The sequence below is a fragment of the Rutilus rutilus genome (assembly GCF_951802725.1).
Source record: "Rutilus rutilus genome assembly, chromosome: 20".
Lineage (NCBI taxonomy): Eukaryota > Metazoa > Chordata > Actinopteri > Cypriniformes > Leuciscidae > Rutilus > Rutilus rutilus.
In genome coordinates this window covers 16462773-16470399 of record NC_140225.1, presented here as the reverse complement: position 1 = coordinate 16470399, position 7627 = coordinate 16462773, and positions in this window count along the sequence as shown.

The following is a 7627-nucleotide window of genomic DNA, read 5'->3' as shown; positions in this document are numbered from 1 at the left end:
GGCATTATGTTGTCAAGATGAGACTAGTTAAGGATGACGGAAGGTCTTTATCTTCATGTTTTCTATTTCTACTGTATTTGTTTTCTCGATTAGCCTATTGTCGGATGTTTTCAAAAAAAAAATTCCGAACATCGATTAGCCTCTAATGGATTGGCGTTAAATATTATTCGATTTTTAAGCAATATTAACCTATCTGGCTTTTTTTCTAAAACACATACAGCCCTACGCTGTTTTAGGAAATACGGAAAATGTAAACAATACAATGTAGCATACATATTCGCCGTCTGCAGATATAAATAGCCTAGACTTAAATATAGCCATAATCTCAATTTCTGACAAAGATTTGCTAGTGCATCATCTGAAAGCTATCGGATAAGGAAGAATTATTGTATTATCGTTGCATTTTAAACTATGTCAACCCTACTAAGTTTGGCCTGTCAAATGTTAGTGAAAGGATTGTCTCTTTTGACCATGCTGTTTGGGCTGCTGTATTGTAGGTATTTCTGTAGATGGCGCTGCTTAGTTTGCTTTATTTCACTGATGGAGGCTCTTGAAGTTTGTTTTATGGCTATCCAACTAAATTCTTGATTGCTGATGACAATTGATGAACTTAATGTTTGTAAGTTTTGTTTGTTTTTCTTACAGCCTACGTATTGTTTTTATTTAAAGCTCAGATGTATAAGATTATTTTTCAGAACTGAGATCGATGATAGGTTTTGTCAGTTAGTTTATGCTATCTGATTAGATAGTAGGCTATACCTATATGCTTCACTTGACGTTTCGCTATTTTTATTTTATTTTAAACCAGATTCTATCTATCTATCTATCTATCTATCTATCTATCTATCTATCTATCTATCTATCTATCTATCTATCTATCTAAAATTCGTTATAAAATGTTTATATTTCTTTTCTCAGAAAAATAATTTATTTCAGAAGAATCATACGTTTTTATCCTGGAATACCGGAATACATAGTGATCATGTTTAATTTTTTTTCCCCACTTCTGAAGCAAGTGATAAAGTTAGCTTCCTATCTTAAATTTCTTTTCTTTTTTTCTGGAAAATGTATTTTTAAACTGTTAAAATACAAATAGAAACGTATGCACTTATTTTTACCTTTATCGCAATTAATAATTATTATGCTGTTATTATTATGCTATTATTGTTGCCATTATTATTGCTTTAACTGTTTTCGTTTTTAGTAAAATGGCACACATAGAGCTGAATTTAAGCACCATAAATGCTGTAAAAAAAAAAAAAAGTAATTGTAGTAATTGAAAAGTGCAGGCTTTGGCTTGACTAAAGAAGGCTCTTACACATTTATAAAGTGTTCGCACTGTGACCGTTGTAGGTTCGGCTAAAAGAACAGGAGGGTATGTTATGTTGTGCCTCCAGGCTAAATTTGGGGACGATTCTTCTTTTTGTTAGTATTTTTGGAGGGAGCTTCTGGTACAATATGTAACACCATGGGCTGTAATTTCACACTTGACTACACATTTCCCCTAAAGCTGCTTTTATTTCCCCGCAAGACCCCAGCTTTTTGCCTCCACTCCCCTTTACTATATTAGTTACTTCCTCTGTTAAATGATAGGAAAACTAATTGCAACTGATCATAGTGGCCACTGAATTCTAAAGGCGGGCTATTGAGACTTTTAAATTTCACGTGGCTCATAAAAAAAAAAAAAAAAGTACTAAATGGGGAAAGGGAAAATGTGTAATAAATTGTAAGAATGGCCTTTTAAATAAACAGGTAAACATGCAATATTAGGTGTCTGCTTTAGGTGTGTTTGAAAACGTTTAATTTTGTATTCTTTTCTTTATATCAGATTTTGTGAACAGGAGGTTTTACTATTAAGATAACTATTATGAGAGAGTGATCGAACATGTCACAAGAGAGCCAGACAGAAAAGAGAGAGATAGGCTACTCAACTGCACGAGAAGGTGCAGTGATATGTGCATCTGTTTTGACAGCCTATACGCCACATAAGTTTGTTAGTCAAAGTGAACAGCGATGAACGTCCAATGAGAACGCAGAAAATCACTTCTTTCCAATATTTCTATTTCCACTTTTAAAAGCCCATAGGTTTCAACTCATTCACTGTAATATTGTCAACGTCACCAATCGATACTTTCCACTCCACTAGACCTGCTGTCCACGTCAGTGTGCTACAGCCTAGCTAAATGCAAGTATCCATAGCTTTTACAGCAGGAGTAACCTATAATGGAATTTAAGGAGTCTGATACGCTTACTGCGATTTTCAGTCGTGGAATTGTTTTAGAATAGCGTATTTAGTCGTGTTTTTCGAGAGGTATTCAATTGGCACAGACTGAAAAAATTATGGAGAAATCGTTGTTGTTTGTTTGTTTTGGTTATTTTTGCCAACAACAACAAAAAAAATTCTACGTGGAAAGAAAGTCAAAACAATCTCTGGTCAAGTTCAAATTATTATCATAGAAATTAAATAGTTTGCCAAATAATATTAGCCTAATAATAATAATAATAGTTTTTGTTGTGTTGTGTTGCCCAAAATATCAAAATGATATAGCCTACTACAAAACCATAATTTTATTCCCAAATGACTCTTTCCTATATTAATTACATATTGAGATATTTTAAGATCTAGTAGCCTACTTCAATCAACCAAAAATATGAGGTTTCCAAATATTTGACCGCTGTAACCAAAACAACAAAACGGCATTCACAACACCAGAGTCATGATATCAGCTGTGTCTTTAGATTACCCATTCATGGTGTCTATAGAGTGAACAGATGGACCATCAATTGAGTTCTGTCCACAGCATCAGAGATTGATTTTGTACTTGCTTTTAATTTTACCATAATTAATTAGATTATTACAAGTGTTATATTGATCTTCACATTTACACCCAAAATAGAAAGGCGAATTAGCATGATCTATGTTTTCAATTAAGCGAACTGCATAAACAACGACAACAACAGCAATATTAATAACAACAACACCAATACCCTAATAATACTATTTAAAATATCAGTAGCCTATATTTATGCGATATTAATATTGCTATAAAAACAATGCGATTGCAAAAAGGCTGATGTTTTGGGGAAGTTAATATTTGAATTATGCAATGGGAAAGCCCGCAGTAGCCTAATACAAGGCTATTATGGATTACAGTGAGCACAAATGTCAACACACGTATACGGGCCCAGTTACCATCACATAATAACATAATTCCAGCGTGAATCAGTTGCCACTTTAGCCCACAGATTGGCAAGGCATATGTCAGAATTTCCACCACGCAAATCACAACCGTAAGAGCAAACGACTGCGCTTGCAACACTATAGGGCGGTCAATAAAGGTTAGTCGCTGGTCAAGTAGTTTGCGTTTGAAAAGTACAACACCTACTGTATGTTCTTACCTGAGCTGACGGCGACTCACCCCTACCGCTAGAAAATAAACACTCACACTGTTTGGCGAGACGAAAAGAGAGCCCTGCGCTTACCTGATCGACCAGAGCTGTGAGCCATGGCTTTTCCCTGTCTAATGGTCCGTTTCGTCGATGCAGCCCACTAGATCTGTCCGGCCTCCTGCGTTCCCTCCTCGGCTGGGCGTCCTGCCTCTCCCCGCTGCTTTTCACAACCTTTGACCGATCATCCAAAACTAAACGGTTTAGACGACAACAAAAAAGGAGAGCAACCTCTGCTCCATTGAACTAGATTGATAAAGGAGGGAAAATAGCAATCAAAGCAAATAAAGCGTTGCAGGTGTTATATAAAAAGAAAGAATAAAACTTGTCTGCTGGAAGTAAAGGACTAAGAGTATGGAGATATGCTAAGATCCGCACGCATGCAGGCTTTTACGTTCATGAGACTCAAAGCCAAAGGTAGGACTTATACCGATAAATATTCATGATCTTTTGAAAACATAACTATATGCTTACGTGTGTACTTAGAAGCTTAACATTTTCTGATCGTGAACTTGTATGAAGTTTGCTCAGAAGTTCGCGTAAAGGCTGCGCTTGGAATGGTTGTGAATGATGACTGATTCGTGCTGCTCATTGGCTGAACTTTAAGGTGAACCTGTTCTCAGTAGGAGGGTCTATAAACGAGCTAATACGAAATTTGAATTCATGTTAATGTATGACGAGGTCAGATTAATTACATGTTGTTATATTAAGTAGTTTTGACGTGTGTGCGCGCGCGTGTGTGTGCGTGCGTGTGTGTATGTGAATATCTATCTATCTATCTATCTATCTATCTATCTATCTATCTATCTATCTATCTAATTTGTTGTTTAAATGTAATAATAATAATTATATAGCTCCAATATCGTATTAGTCATGCCAATAAAGCTATTATTTAATTTGATGGATAGATAGATAGATAGATAGATAGATAGATAGATAGATAGATTTAATTAAATAATTCCCTAAATTGTATAACATTGATAATGCAATGTTGTTGAATAGTCATCTTTATATTGCATATTTAATTGCCAGGTCAATTGAATTAACGCCTGATGACATACTTCTATTATTTTTTTATTTTTTTTATTACTGCAGAATCCATACACGTCACACCAGTGTTTCGTAAAACTTTAAAAAGAGGTAAGATACTATATAGCCACCTTACAGCACAGTATTCCTTATCCTACCCTCCTCACCAGCCGGCAGAAAAAAAAAAAAAAAGGAAAGGCCAAACTTTTCAGTTGAGCAGTCAAAGGTGTGCTCCCCCCTGTCACGGAAACAAGCCTTTACTCATTTGTTGGGGGTGATAGTAGGTTGTATTTTAAACCAATGTAACGTTTCCTGCTTTGCACTAAAATAACGTTGCCATTCATAGCTTACTTTATTTGCCATTTTGTTGGAATTATAATAATTTTGTATTTTTCCTTGAGAACGTAAGATTAAAAAGTCATTTTTGGTTTAAAAATATATTTGATTAGCATATCAATGCCAGTTCAAGTAAAATTCGTTTTAAAAAAACTTGGGCAACTCTGCATGGATAACTTTAAAAGTTTAAAATAACATTTGTCGCTGATTTATAAATCTTGAGAATGTCAAGTAGCCTATGTATAGGCTATGTTAAGGTTGAATTAAACCACTAGTCCTGCATTTCTGTTGCTGGCTTTATTCCTTAGAAACATTATAATAGTCACACGTCTCTGTCACTAGTAATTAACATTCAGGACAATTAAATTAGTCTGATGTAGAGCATTGCACATGTAACAAGGCGTCCACCCATGTTTTAATGAAATCGATTTCGCCGGCCCTCTCTGGCTTCAGTAACCACAATTCTGACGTTTTACATCCCTAAACTCTGACAACAGCAGATTCACACAAAATGTTTGTTAACTAGCCAAAGTGAGGCCATAATAATTTAATGTACAGTTTTATGTCTGTACCACGCTCCGTCGTACTTTTAGATTTTGTAATACGGCATATTTGCAAGTTACTTGTCTGTTAATGTTCCAGTTAGTAGACTTTATCATCCCTTTCTTTTACCCTTCGCGATCGCTCGCGCTGTTAAGCTCTGACGGAAGTTCCCACTCATCCGCTCTACTTATATGTGCATTTGTGATGGGGCTACATGCATCTGCATCGAACATTTGAGCCATATTGCTCACAACATAATTCCGTGTCGTTTTGCTACTTTAATGTACTGAAGCCTTGAGTGGCCGCGCGACTGTTCTCCTCGCATAGTTGGCGTTTTGCAATAAACCACATCTATGGTTTTTATGTCGAATCAGATGAATACGCTTGTGATTCGTTGTAAGAATGTTTCAATGCAAAGATGATGTACAGAAAAAAATATATACGAAAAGTACTGATTTTATTATGTAGTTTCTCAGAAGATACAATTATTTTAAATAGTTGTAGCCCAGGTGCTTCTTTTATTTCAGCAAGGGCTGAATTATGAACTATGGATTATAGTCTATAGCTTTTCTTTTCTTTTCCAAAACAAATGATTGAATGAAGCAAATGGAAAGAGTCCCAGAAAAGATATAATTATGAACTTGAGCATATAGTAATGTTCTTCTTCTTTTATTTGATATATATAAATATCAAATAATAATATATAATGGTTATGGTAAATAAATAAATAAAAATCTCATTCATTTACAAACCATAATGTATTTTAATATTTCTATATAATGAGTTTCCAATTGCATTTTGTGCGTGTCTGTGTGTGTGTGTGTGGTGTGTGTTGGACCCTGAGGCAGCCCAGGGTGCTCTCAAGCCAGCTGCCACTGTTCAAAACAGACAGGAAACAGCTTCCACTAACACGACTGCAATATGGAAAGCAGCGACCTCCTCAATGCACCCCATGGCATGATTCTAATATCCCCCCTCACTCTTCACCCTCACACTTACATACATGACTGTTAAATGCAGGGTTAAATGGTTTAATATCTCACCTGGTTTGTCATTTATATTATCAACAGCATCATATTGTTAATATTTTGGAGATCATTCATAGGACCTTGACCTGTTTCAGCAGAAGCTCAGGAGAATTTGGGGACGTGTACCTGGAGTGCGATAGACAGAGACTTTATTTCCCTGTGCTGTAGAGATGCTTTGTTTCACTGTAAATGTGTGCGTGTGTGTGTGTGTGTGAGTGCAAATCTATTATCCTTCTGAGAAATACAGAGCCGCTCGGCTCCCACACTGGCCTCTGATCATCTCCCTGTAAATGCAGCCTGTCACCTTCAGTGGTGTAATGATCACAGAAACTGTGACCTTGATCTATGGCAAGCCATAACGGAGAAGAGAGAGCGTCTCCCACACACCGTACTCAGATATAACAGTGATACAGGGGAAGCCGAAGGAGGGTTCAGAACAGGGCCATTTGATTGGCAATAAAGGTTGTTGGAGTGTCTGTAATGGATGTGAGATCTCTCCGGTTATCATCCATTTGGATAGGGCATCGACTGAAGACGACGTGATTCCAGATTGAAAACTCAGGGAGTGGCTGATTATGGTTTTATTGCATAGTCCATTACACTGGTCAACACTACACACTGTTTCTCAAAGCAGAGGCTGTGGTGGATTAATGGGGCAGCGCTTCTGTTCTCTCCAGCCCCCTCGGACATACGCACCTTTCCTTCCCTTCAGCAAGGCTTTTTGAATATGTCCCAGTTCCTGCCACATTTAGCTTTAAATAAGTTTCACCCTCCCTTCTTCTTGGAAGAAGAGCACAGTGGGTTCATGCACCCTGTGAGTTCAGAACTCACCATTTATCATCCCTCTCTTTTTGGAAAAGATGAACAATATTATGTCAAAGACTCCTCTTGTGATGGAACCTATAGATACATTTTAAAATATGTGAGAAATTAACGTGTTGTTTTTATAAAGGCTGTATAACATTTGATTCGATAAATATTCACCCATAATTAAAATTGTCATCATTAACTCACCCCCATGTCATTTTTTTTATTATTTGTTTGTTTTTTCAATGCAGTGTAAATCAGTGTTTTCCAGTGTTTGTTTGGAACTCATTTACTTGCAATGTATGTGCAAAATCATTTGATACATTCTTCAAAATATATTGTGGTTCCATCCCATCCTCTCACTCTCTCTGTACTGTACAAAGGCAAAAAATGTCAAATTCATGTAAAAATGTATTTAAATTAATGTAATAAACTAT